The following is a 13,199-nucleotide window of genomic DNA, read 5'->3' on the forward strand; positions in this document are numbered from 1 at the left end:
AGAAGCTGGATGGGGTTCATGACCGGTCCTGTCTACGGAAGGATTGATAGTGCAATTGAAATCACCAGCAACACAGATGAAAGCGGTTGTATCCAGTCCTTTTACAAAGTCATGCAGAGTGGAAAAGAACACTCTTCTTTCCATGGGCTCACTCGGTGCATATACGTTCACAATGATGATCCTTTGCGTGTTGCAATAGAAATCCACCGCTATCAGATGTCCCTTATAAATTTCCTTAAAGACAATCTTCCGAGCAGGGATTCTATCACTCAAGGCGATGGCAACACCAGCTTTGGGTGTGGTAAACCCACTCAGCCACCACTGCCCTCGATAAAGTTTTCCCCATTCAGCAACCAGGGTGTTCGTAGCATGAGTCTCCTGTATCAGGATGATGTTGGCTTTCACCCTCTCCATCGCCTGAATTGTCTGAATTTTTCGTAAGGGGGTACAACCCCCATTGATATTCAGGGATGCGATACATATCTTTCGCAAAGCCATTTACAAAGGTAACTCACCCTCCGCCTGCAATTCCTTATTCGCCTTTGTGACCGCTTTCCGAAGACGCTGAAATTGGGCCTCCGAGATTTCCATTGGGTCATTTCTTTGCAGGAGGGGTCTTGCAGCCCTGATGAAAGTTTTCACATCGGGAAAATGGTCTTTGATCACCACGTAGCGTTGCCTAAACGTCTCGTTTAGGAAACTGATGACGTTTTCCTTTGTTGCTTCCATCTGTTCTTCTCCCTGATGATCATTCACAGACACAAGGCTTTGAGCTTCCTCATCCAGCTCCCTAACCACATCAACGTTGAAACTCCTTTGTTGTGTGTCAGGAGCAGGCACACCTTCTGTGTCATCACCACTGCAGTCTTCTTGTTGCATCACAAGGGGCACATCTGTGCCACCACTGCTGCCTATTATAGGTCTGCTTGGACCATCATCCTTGGTCGTTTCAACCGGATGTGAGCAACAACCGTTGTCACTCAGGCCCTGGGACTGCTCGTTGTCACAAGGGACAGTGGTGCCATCATCACAACCAATACTGCTGCATTGATTTTCTTCAACAAGAGCAAGGGGTGAAGTCCTACTCTCCTCTGTTTCGTCACCACCCTGCCCAGCTTGCCGAGAATCATCAGGATAGTCTGAGATACTGTTTGTTTGTACGAGTATCACTTTGCTACCTTTGTCTTCCACCTCGGCGCTCAAAAAGGTGCGTTTTAGGTTCCTCTTAGCCTCGGTGCCTTTCATCAATACCTCCTCAAAGACCATATTCTCTTGAGGTTGCAGCCTCTTGTCCACATCGACTGGGTGCACCCCTGCTGCACTAACCTCAGCAACACCGCCACCACTTTCCACACCCTGGTCTTCTGGTGTGGACGTCTGTACTCCACCAGGCTCATGAACGGGGGGCACTGCATCAGTTACAGGGGGGGCCGACCCAGCTGCTGTAGCGTACGTCTTCTTGGCGTCTGGGCAATACTGCTTAGTGTGTCCATGTGCTCCACATCCGTAGCAGATCAAGGTCTCGGTCGCCATGAAGATTCTATATTCATGCTCGCCTACTTTAAAGGTGTGGGAGGTGTTCAACTGCTTCGCTGCGTCTTTTAGAACAACAAAACAAAAACGTCGAAACGATTGTACGTGCTTCAACCTGCCGTTTCTCGTACGTAGAGGAACCCTAATGATTCGAGAGACGACAGTACCAAACTCACCGAGCTTGTGTAGGATTTCCTCGTTACCTAGAAAAGGCGGAACATTGCTCAGAATGACTTTAACTGCCGGCGTGTCCATCGACGACACAGGAACAAACAGATCGTTTCCCAAGGTCAAACCATTCTGCACAACAATATCGGCCAGACTTATTTGCGAAACAAAAACCACAATTTTGTGATTCATACGAGACGCGGCACGAATGTTACTCACGTCGATCAAATCCCCAATCGCGAGCAAAATGTCATCCATTTCAACTCCCTCCGGCGGGACAAGGCACAGCCCGTGCTTACGCGATAAACCCTCATCGGTAACATGATCGGCAGGCCTTTGGCTACTCCTATTAGCCATATCGTCAAAGGAGAAACGAAGTGAAAGCAAATAGATTTGTATAATCCCAAAAAAAAAGAATAGAAAAAAATATATATATTAAGTAACTAAAAACGAAAGCACGGTTTAAACCACGTTAGGAAAAAACGTGGTTCAAACAAACCCTTACCGTGCTGGCTCTCCCTCTCTCTGTCTCGAAGGAGGAGAAAAAAACGAGGGACAGGTGGTAACGAAGCAGGAAGGGAGGAAAAAGGTCAACATACACGACAAGAGTACAAAAGGAAAAAAAAACAAAGGAAAGGGAAAGGTAAAAAGGTTGGTGGGGAGAGGATGAAAAACAACACGAGCCAGGAGCTACAACACACAAGCACGAGCACGCGCCATCTTGCCACGCCCAACACACGAACGGCCAGCAGGGGGCGAGAGAGAGAGAGAGAGAGAGAGAGAGAGAGAGAGAGAGAGAGATTAATTAATTTGCAACACCATTTATTTCACAAAAAAACACACCAGGTCAAGTTACATTTTTACAGGAGAGAAAAAAATAGAAAAAAACAACAGTTCTTAATGTTAAAAAGAAAAGCACAAATTCGATTCATTCACAACACATAAGGCTTCATTGATACACCATTTGCATTCAAAGAGTTTGACATTTTCATTCGCCACATAATAATCAAACTCTAACCTTATTCTTGCAGACACCAGCCCTTTAAACATAGGTACAACATCGAACCCATGCCCATTATCAATTTTAATTTTCCTCGATTTATATATTGAGTATTTTGCTACAGCAGCTAAGAAGTTTAGGAGAACACCAGAGTCCTTGCAGGAGGGTCTGAAAGATACACCAAAAATAAAAGAATGTGAAGTAAAAGGAAAAGACAACTGATCAAAAAGGTGTGTGAGAATCAAGAAAAGAGGTATTAGTCTTTCGCATTTCACATAGGCATGAAAGAGATCCTCCTTCTGTACACAGAAGGGGCATGCTACTGGCACTGAGCTGTCAAGGTGATGAACAAAGGTGTTCGTAGGGAGAGCCCAATGTGCTAGTCTCCACTGGATATCTGCGAGGAACCCGTAAATAGGTAATTTGTACATATTAGGCCACAGTGGCGTGGCAGGAGACCCTGGCCCTAACCTTTCGGACCACAAGGCCACTCTTGTTACTCCGGAGAAGGGTGATGCTTGGTTTTCTCGAAGGAGCTTGTGAATACCAGCCTTTGTTGCCAAATGAAAAGGAGAGACAAGTTCACCATTCGACTGGAGAGCTGGGAGCACCTTAATTTCAGGGAAAGACAGCCGAACATCCTCGACATTGTTTATACCTTCCCAGCCAATATTTAACTCCTTAAACTTCCTCTTGACGATGCGTATAATTTGGCTGACAATACGCACGGATCTTAAACCAAGAATGGCCGCCACCCTGCCAGCAGACATCCATTTTGTCCCAGATGTATCCCTCAGGTCACAAACTTTGCCAATTCCTCCTTGAGTAAATTTCCTAATCAAAGTCGGACTATGAGGAATGCATGGAAAAAAACCGTTATAGAAAATAGGCTCTTGGATAAACATCCGGCAATTATAAGCCTCAAGGCAACGATGAACCCCAAAACCTTTCCAAACTCTCAGCAAACCCTGATAAAAAGTTGGGATTGAAACTAAGCTGACACGGTCAAGGTTCACCAGGAACAAGTGCCTATCATAACACAGGCCTCCCGCTTGTTGCAACAAGAAAAACGCAAATGAGCGCCAGGGCAGCTCTTCAGCATACAACAGACGTTGCACAGACTGTAGGCGAAAAGCCATAAGCCGGGTGGACACCTCCACAATTCCATGTCCACCCTCCTTCCGAGGATGGTACAGTATTTGCGGCCGAAGCCAGTGGTATCCATTCCAAAAGAAATTAACCAAGACCCGCTGGATGGCTGGTATCAACTCCTTGGGTGGCTGCAAGGCAATTAGTTTATGCCATAATCTTGCTGCTATCAAGTTATTTATAACAAGAGAGCGGCCTTTATAAGAAAGAGATCGCAGCAGTCCTTCCCATCGTTTCAACCGGTGTGTAATTTGTTCAATCATTCCTTCCCAGTTCTTCGTTTCTACTTCCTGGTTGCCGAGATAGACACCAAGATATTTGACTCCATCTGTTTTCCACTCTAGATTATGTGGGAGTGACGGTGGCAGTGTTAAAGAAAGGTTATCTGAACCGCACCATAAGGCTACACTCTTGCCCCAATTTACTTCGGCGGAAGAGGCCGCAGAGTAGTCTTTAAAGCAACGCTGCACCGCAGCAACACTACTTGGGCCCTTAATCAGAACACATACATCATCAGCATAAGCTGTGACCACAAATCTTGAACCAAAAACGGCTCCCACATCCTGAGTTATTCGCTGCCTGATGGATGCTAAGAGTGGTTCAAGGGCAATTATATACAGAAGTCCAGAAAGGGGACACCCTTGACGGATACCCCGACGGAAAGGAAAAGGGGGACATAAACTGTTGTTTACTTTCATCATGCAGAAGGTGTTAGTGTATAACAGCTTGACATAGGAAATGAAAGTTTCGCCAAAACCCATCCGCTCCAGAACAGAAAACAAATATGTATGATCAACACGATCAAAAGCCTTTGTTTGGTCAAGAAACAACAACCCAAAACTGGCACGCACGTACTTATTACAAGAAATAATATCCCTTATCAGAAAAATATTGTCATAAATTGACCTTCCTGGTACACAGTAGGTCTGGTCAGGGTGCACAATAGAGCTGATCACAGTTCCCAAACGGTTTGCTAAGGCCTTCGACAAAAGCTTGTAATCCGCACACAGCAATGAGACAGGCCGCCAGTTCTCGACTAGTTGAGTGTCCCCAGCCTTTGGCAACAGGCAAATGACTGCTCTTCTGCAGGACAGGGGAAGCTCTCCAACATGAAGGCATTCATCAAATACCTCAAGCAGGTCAGGTCCCACAAGTTTCCAAAAAGTCTTATAGAACTCTCCGGGCAAACCATCAATCCCAGAGGCTTTACCATCCTTCAAGCTCCGCATAGCAGTTTCAAGTTCAGCAGCCGAAACTGACATGTTCAATGTGCGTTGCTGGTCTTCCTCAAGTCTTGGAAGCCCGGTAGTCAGCTCCTGCAAGGTCTCATTACTTATGCTCTGGGGGGAGTACAAGTTTGTATAAAAAACCTTCAAAACAGACTTAATCTCCTGTTGGGAGGTCACTATTGGCCCATTAGCAGCACGTAGCCCATGAATCTGTTGTGATTTTTTAACAGAGTTCTCCAAACCAAACAAGGCCTTATTTGGCATATCCAACGTTAAATAACTCATTCTCATGCGTACCAGGGTGCCCATTGCTCGCTGCCGTACCAGTTCAGTCAACATTGCCTTTTTAGTCCATAGCAGCCGGTCACCTGTAGTGTCTTTCCCAGCCGTATTAATGTTTTCCTCCAGGGCTGCAATTTCAGCCTTTAATGAATCAATCGAGAGATTTTGCAATTTAGTGGCATAAAGACTATATTGTTGACAGAACGATTTGACCTGACCCTTTGCGAGGTCCCACCACAGTCGAAGGTTAGCATGTTCAAATTTGGAGGACCGAATTCTTTCCCACACGGCTCGAAAAGCCTCTTTGAATCTCATATCATTCAGCAGGTGGGTATTAAGTGACCAATACGCACTACCCCCTGAGGTCAGAGGCAAATTAAAACCCATTGAAACCAGGTAATGGTCTGTGAAACCAGTTGGGAGTATCTGGGTTGTGGCCATCACATTTAGCATTGGCTTATTCACGTAGAATCTGTCTAGCCTTGCCATTGATATCCTCCCATCATGGCATCTGCACCACGTATAGCACCGTGAAGTTGGGTGTTGCAACCTCCAAACATCTTTCAAATGCTGATTTTTGATGATGTTCTCCAAAATCCTCATAGAAGCTGGATGGGGTTCATGACCGGTCCTGTCTACGGAAGGATTGATAGTGCAATTGAAATCACCAGCAACACAGATGAAAGCGGTTGTATCCAGTCCTTTTACAAAGTCATGCAGAGTGGAAAAGAACACTCTTCTTTCCATGGGCTCACTCGGTGCATATACGTTCACAATGATGATCCTTTGCGTGTTGCAATAGAAATCCACCGCTATCAGATGTCCCTTATAAATTTCCTTAAAGACAATCTTCCGAGCAGGGATTCTATCACTCAAGGCGATGGCAACACCAGCTTTGGGTGTGGTAAACCCACTCAGCCACCACTGCCCTCGATAAAGTTTTCCCCATTCAGCAACCAGGGTGTTCGTAGCATGAGTCTCCTGTATCAGGATGATGTCGGCTTTCACCCTCTCCATCGCCTGAATTGTCTGAATTTTTCGTAAGGGGGTACAACCCCCATTGATATTCAGGGATGCGATACATATCTTTCGCAAAGCCATTTACAAAGGTAACTCACCCTCCGCCTGCAATTCCTTATTCGCCTTTGTGACCGCTTTCCGAAGACGCTGAAATTGGGCCTCCGAGATTTCCATTGGGTCATTTCTTTGCAGGAGGGGTCTTGCAGCCCTGATGAAAGTTTTCACATCGGGAAAATGGTCTTTGATCACAACGTAGCGTTGCCTAAACGTCTCGTTTAGGAAACTGATGACGTTTTCCTTTGTTGCTTCCATCTGTTCTTCTCCCTGATGATCATTCACAGACACAAGGCTTTGAGCTTCCTCATCCAGCTCCCTAACCACATCAACGTTGAAACTCCTTTGTTGTGTGTCAGGAGCAGGCACACCTTCTGTGTCATCACCACTGCAGTCTTCTTGTTGCATCACAAGGGGCACATCTGTGCCACCACTGCTGCCTATTATAGGTCTGCTTGGACCATCATCCTTGGTCGTTTCAACCGGATGTGAGCAACAACCGTTGTCACTCAGGCCCTGGGACTGCTCGTTGTCACAAGGGACAATGGTGCCATCATCACAACCAATACTGCTGCATTGATTTTCTTCAACAAGAGCAAGGGGTGAAGTCCTACTCTCCTCTGTTTCGTCACCACCCTGCCCAGCTTGCTGAGAATCATCAGGATAGTCTGAGATACTGTTTGTTTGTACGAGTATCACTTTGCTACCTTTGTCTTCCACCTCGGCGCTCAAAAAGGTACGTTTTAGGTTCCTCTTAGCCTCGGTGCCTTTCATCAATACCTCCTCAAAGACCATATTCTCTTGAGGTTGCAGCCTCTTGTCCTCATCGACTGGGTGCACCCCTGCTGCACTAACCTCAGCAACACCGCCACCACTTTCCACACCCTGGTCTTCTGGTGTGGACGTCTGTACTCCACCAGGCTCATGAACGGGGGGCACTGCATCAGTTACAGGGGGGGCCGACCCAGCTGCTGTAGCGTACGTCTTCTTGGCGTCTGGGCAATACTGCTTAGTGTGTCCGTGTGCTCCACATCCGTAGCAGATCAAGGTCTCGGTCGCCATGAAGATTCTATATTCATGCTCGCCTACTTTAAAGGTGTGGGAGGTGTTCAACTGCTTCGCTGCGTCTTTTAGAACAACAAAACAAAAACGTCTAAACGATTGTACGTGCTTCAACCTGCCGTTTCTCGTACGTAGAGGAACCCTAATGATTCGAGAGACGACAGTGCCAAACTCACCGAGCTTGTGTAGGATTTCCTCGTTACCTAGGAAAGGCGGAACATTGCTCAGAATGACTTTAACTGCCGGCGTGTCCATCGACGACACAGGAACAAACAGATCGTTTCCCAAGGTCAAACCATTCTGCACAACAATATCGGCCAGACTTATTTGCGAAACAAAAACCACAATTTTGTGATTCATACGAGACGCGGCACGAATGTTACTCACGTCGATCAAATCCCCAATCGCAAGCAAAATGTCATCCATTTCAACTCCCTCCGGTGGGACAAGGCACAGCCCGTGCTTACGCGATAAACCCTCATCGGTAACACGATCGGCAGGCCTTTGGCTACTCCTATTAGCCATATCGTCAAAGGAGAAACGAAGTGAAAGCAAATAGATTTGTATAATCCCAAAAAAAAAAAGAATAGAAAAAAATATATATATATTAAGTAACTAGAAACGAAAGCACGGTTTAAACCACGTTAGGAAAAAACGTGGTTCAAACAAACCCTTACCGTGCTGGCTCTCCCTCTCTCTGTCTCGAAGGAGGAGAAAAAAACGAGGGACAGGTGGTAACGAAGCAGGAAGGGAGGAAAAAGGTCAACATACACGACAAGAGTACAAAAGGAAAAAACCAAAGGAAGGGGAAAGGTAAAAAGGTTGGTGGGGAGAGGATGAAAAACAACACGAGCCAGGAGCTACAACACACAAGCACGAGCACGCGCCATCTTGCCACGCCCAACACACGAAACGGCCAGCAGGGGGCGAGAGCGAGAGAGAGAGAGAGAGAGAGAGAGAGAGAGAGAGAGAGAGAGAGAGAGAGAGAGAGAGAGAGAGAGAGAGAGAGAGAGAGACTTTTGACTTCATTTTACTTTGTATTTCATTTTACTATTACTTTTCTAGTAATAACTGGAAGTTTCTTGCATTATTATTCTTAGCCAGTTTACCTTCGAGCTGTACAATGTCAGCTTCCAAACGAGTCATTGTTACATTCTTAACATTTGTAATGTTTGCTCTAAACTGTTGACAAAACACCCGAATCTGGGCTTTCGTATTGTCCCACCAAAGATTAACTGAAGAAAAAGAGGGCTTTCTTAGGATTTGATTAGCCCAGAAAACTTGGAAGGCTTCTTTAAATAGACCATCTTCTAGAAGACTGGTATTAAATTCCCAGTATGCACTTTTATTTATTGACTGAGGAAAAAGAAACCCCATGGTTACTAAATGATGGTCTGAGAATATTGACGGAAAATAATCCGGAGAGACTATAGCGTTTCTAAAAGGTGAGTTTATATACCATCGGTCGAGTCTCGCAAAGGACACTCACTCTTCCTCTGGTGATGCGGCTCCAGGTGAACTGAGGTTCATTGGGGAAAAGTACCCTCCATACATCTAGCAAACCCACCCGAGAAAGGAAAAGGGATAAATCAATACATGATTCGGGATGAGGTTCTGCCGAGTTCCTGTCCATTACAGGTTCAAAGGTACAGTTGAAATCACCCCCGATACACACACATTGGTTTAGATCAACTGTCTGCAGGTGATTAATCACAGACGCAAAGAAAGCTTTCTGTTCTGTGCTCTCACTTGGTGCGTACACATTGAATAATGTGAAATGGAAATTATTAACCACCAGTTTAAGAGAGCTGAATCGGCCTTTAACAATCTCCTGGAAGAGGATTGACTCAGGTACTAGCCCTGGTCGAAGTACGAAAGCAACACCTGCTGAAAAGGAAGACAGGTTGCTAAAAAAGCACTGTCCCCCAAAAAGACGACATCAATCATATTCTACGTTTTGGGTGATGTGTGTTTCCTGCAATAAAAGTACATCGACATTTTTGCGCTGAAACAAACTGTGCACTTGAGTTTGGCGGTTGGGGTTTGCAGCTCCGCCGTTAATGTTCAAGGTGCCAAAGGTAATTTGCTTCATCCCTTATCAAAAGGCTTGATTGGGTGTTGCGAAATCTCAAGACCGGCTTTTGTAATAATTTTCTTGAGTTGGTGAAACTGTGACTTTGTTAGTGGAAAGTATTTGGCCTTTCTCGTTATTTATTTTGCTGATTGAATAAGTGAACCTAAATCAGGAAATGTATCCCTGATAACTACATTTTGCTGTCTATAGGTTTCATTTAAAAAAGAAAGTGCTAGTTGAGGAGATATCATTGGCTGACTCAACTGAGACTGAGACAACTCGGGCACCTCGTCATCCTCATCAGATTCCGACAAGTCTGACAAGGTCCCTCCGGGATCGAGGATGTCGGCTTCCGTGGTCACTATGGGAATTGTCAGTATCTCTGGGGATTCGCTGGAGAGCTCCACTGTGCGAGCAACGTTGCCATGGTGATATTTGTGCTCATCAGAAGTTGAAACCTCGGTTTCACCCTCTTGTGGAGCACAATCTACCGAATCAATGAACGACTCGGTAACACAGTTTTGAATCTGCATCAGTAGAGCAGCACCTGGAGGGATAAGTCAGTCACTGTCTGCTTGTTCACAGTGACTAATGATCGTAACGGTTCGTTCGAGGGTTTCGCAACTTCAGCGTTGCCACCTATTTCACCCATAGAGCAATTTGTATCCACAGAGTTGGCACACAAACTTTCAGACATATTATCCTCAATTGCAGCACCCGATTCACTATCCTTTTTTCCAAACCCAATGGAAGCATGAGGAACACATTGAGGTGCATTTTCACCGACACTGGCCTTCTCCAATACCAATACTACCTTTTTTGGATTACTCGTCCTAAAATTAACAAGCGTTATGCCTAGGTCCCCCGTCGGTGAAGTGATGTGAGTTGACAAAGTGGAAGACGCAAGGCGGCCATCTTGGATTTTGACGTGGCGACCCAATTTTCAATAGCGTTCTTCCTTATGCGTAGATACACCCACACACCAGATTAGAAGTTAGTAGTTCGCTTATTTTTCAAGATATTCCGCTCACAAGGTTCAGACATACATGGCGGCGGCCATCTTTGATTTTGACGAGGCGAACCAATTTTCAATAGCGTTCTTCCTTATGCCTAGATACACCCACACACCAGATTAGAAGTTGGTACCTTCGCTTATTTTTCAAGATATTCCGCTCACAAGGTTCAGACATACATGGTGGTGGCCATCTTGCATTTTGACGTGGCGACCCAATTTTCAATAGCTTTCTTCCTTATGCCTATATACACCCACACACCAGATTAGAAGTTGGTACTTCGCTTATTTTTCAAGATATTCCGCTCACAAGGTTCAGACATACATGGCGTCAGACATACATGGCGGCGGCCATCTTGGATTTTGACGTGGCGACCTAATTTTCAATCGGGTTCTTCCATATGCCTCGTTGCATCCACACACCAAATTAGAATTCGGTCCTTTGCTTACGCACGCATGCACGCACGGACGCACGCACGGACACACGCACGCACGTCCGCACGCACGCACGCACAGACGGACGCACACACAGACGGAGGGGAAAATCATAGTCCCCCTTTCGCTCCACGGTGCGACGGGGGACAACAACCGACGTCCTTCGTTTTTTAGAACCAATAATAGGATCCTCCTCCATTCTTTCACTACATGAGGGAACGGCAGCAAAAGTTGTACAAGTTGGGGTCACTTCTGTTTCTGTAACAGGAAGTGAGGTACGATCGTTTTCAAGACCAGCAACACTGCAAGAGGGAACAGCAGGAACAGGTAAACTCTCAGGATTAACTTCAGTCGGTTTAATTGGAACCCGAGTATTATTATCCGTTTTACAATCGGTGTCTACGTGACCATTTCCCCCACACTTTGAACACGAAACCTTGGGGGCAGAAACGTTTAACGTGACCAAAGGCTCCACAGTGAAAGCACGTTCGTTTAGTGAGGCTGACGAGTCACGAGGCGTACATTTGATACTCCCAATCGTCGGATTTTACTTTAAATGAAATATTTAACCCTGTATCGTCGCCACGATCGGGAAATACCATGTAAACTTGGCGACGGAAACTCATAACGTGTTTTATCCTCTCGTCTCGGCTCTTCAGGGGGATCATGGACATTCTCGACACAACTGTTCCATAACGAGAAAGGACTGACATCAGTTTGTCGGTTTATAGAAACGGTGGTACATTTGATACGACGATTTTCATCGCTGGAGTATCCATGGGGGACGCTAACATGAAAACACCATTCTCTGTGGTTAAACCTGCACTCACGACGTCGTGAACAAGATTTTCTGCGGAAACGAAAACAATAACTTTTTGATTCATTCGTTAGGCATCTCGGACATGTTCACACCCGATTATATTCCCCACTGCGAGTACCACATCCTCAGTGAGGACTCCTTCTGGTGGAACACACACAAATGCATGCTTCCGGGTTAGATTATCAAATGCCTCATACCAAGGGCGTGCATTCGCCATAATGGTGGTTTAACCCCTTTGCCTAAATCTGACAAGGTCAAAACTGAAAGTGAAAGGAATCAAAATAAATTAATAATAAACCGCATTATAAGCACAAGGATGCTTATAATGCCTTATCAAAGCAGGTAGATCACATCCAAATAGGCCAGCGCTCTGTCTCTCTCAAAAGACAAAAAGTGTAGAGAAAAACAGAACAAAAACACCACAAAACACGGTAAGACTGAAAAAGAAAGGGAGAGAAGGGGTAGGAGGGGGAAAACCACACTGACAACTCACCACAACAAACAGCAGTTGCACACAGCTGCCATATTGCCACGCCCAACACACAAACGGCCAGCAGGGTACGAGAGAGAGAAAGAGAGAAAGAGGGAAAGAGAGAAAGAGAAAGAGAAAGAGAGAGAGAGAGAGAGAAAGAGAAAGAAAAAGAGGCAAAGAAAATAGGCAAAGGACTGGTCCAAGAGGACCAATCTGCACTCTTAACTGTGAGCAAACTACCCTGACAAATCCGAACAGCAGGGAAGAATGGGGAAGATTTTGCCCCCGACTTGCTTTGGGGTGGGGGGGGGGGGGGGGGGTACAACCACACCGAAGAGGTATCCCTGATAGGGATATCATTTTGTATATGGTGGGGTTGCCCCAAAGAGGTATTGCCCCGATTTTGTATATGGTGGGGTTGGATCTGAAAAATGCATGTGGGGCATACGGCGTGGCCGTGATAATACATTAATCTGCTCTCTGTGTGCGGATTGTGCGAGTTTTTAGAAGACATCTCGTGTTTTTGTTTTCGCTCTAAGGAGAGAAAATACACTCGGTGCATCATTTATTCAGCAGGTACTCTCTGTCTCCATCTACGTCATCATTGCCATGACTGGTCCCACAGTCCATAGCATGAGTTGGCCAATGGGTAGAGAAAGGCAGGTCTGGTCGAATTATTTTAACCGCAGATTTCTTTTTAATCAGATAGATAAGGCAATTGATAGTTTCCATGACGTCACTACATCTGGGCGTTCCCTGGTAGACGCCATTGTGGAGGAGATGCGCGAAACTTGCAAAAAACATACAAAAATTATCATTTGGTGTATTGTTGTTAAATGTGTGGTGATGACTTCTAAAACTGTTTCAAACTATTTTGCACTTGACGAGT

The 13,199-nt window shown here is 45.6% G+C and overlaps 1 protein-coding gene across 1 annotated transcript in view; it reads right to left on the bottom strand.

The window, feature by feature from the left end:
* LOC137412968 (organic solute transporter subunit alpha) overlaps nucleotides 1-13,199 on the bottom strand; it is a gene marked incomplete at its 5' end in the record, with an annotated part of 48,601 nt that overhangs the window by 16,756 nt on the left and 18,646 nt on the right.

This window comes from Myxine glutinosa, chromosome 5, assembly GCF_964187855.1.
Source record: "Myxine glutinosa chromosome 5, kmMyxGlut1.1, whole genome shotgun sequence".
NCBI lineage: Eukaryota > Metazoa > Chordata > Myxini > Myxiniformes > Myxinidae > Myxine > Myxine glutinosa.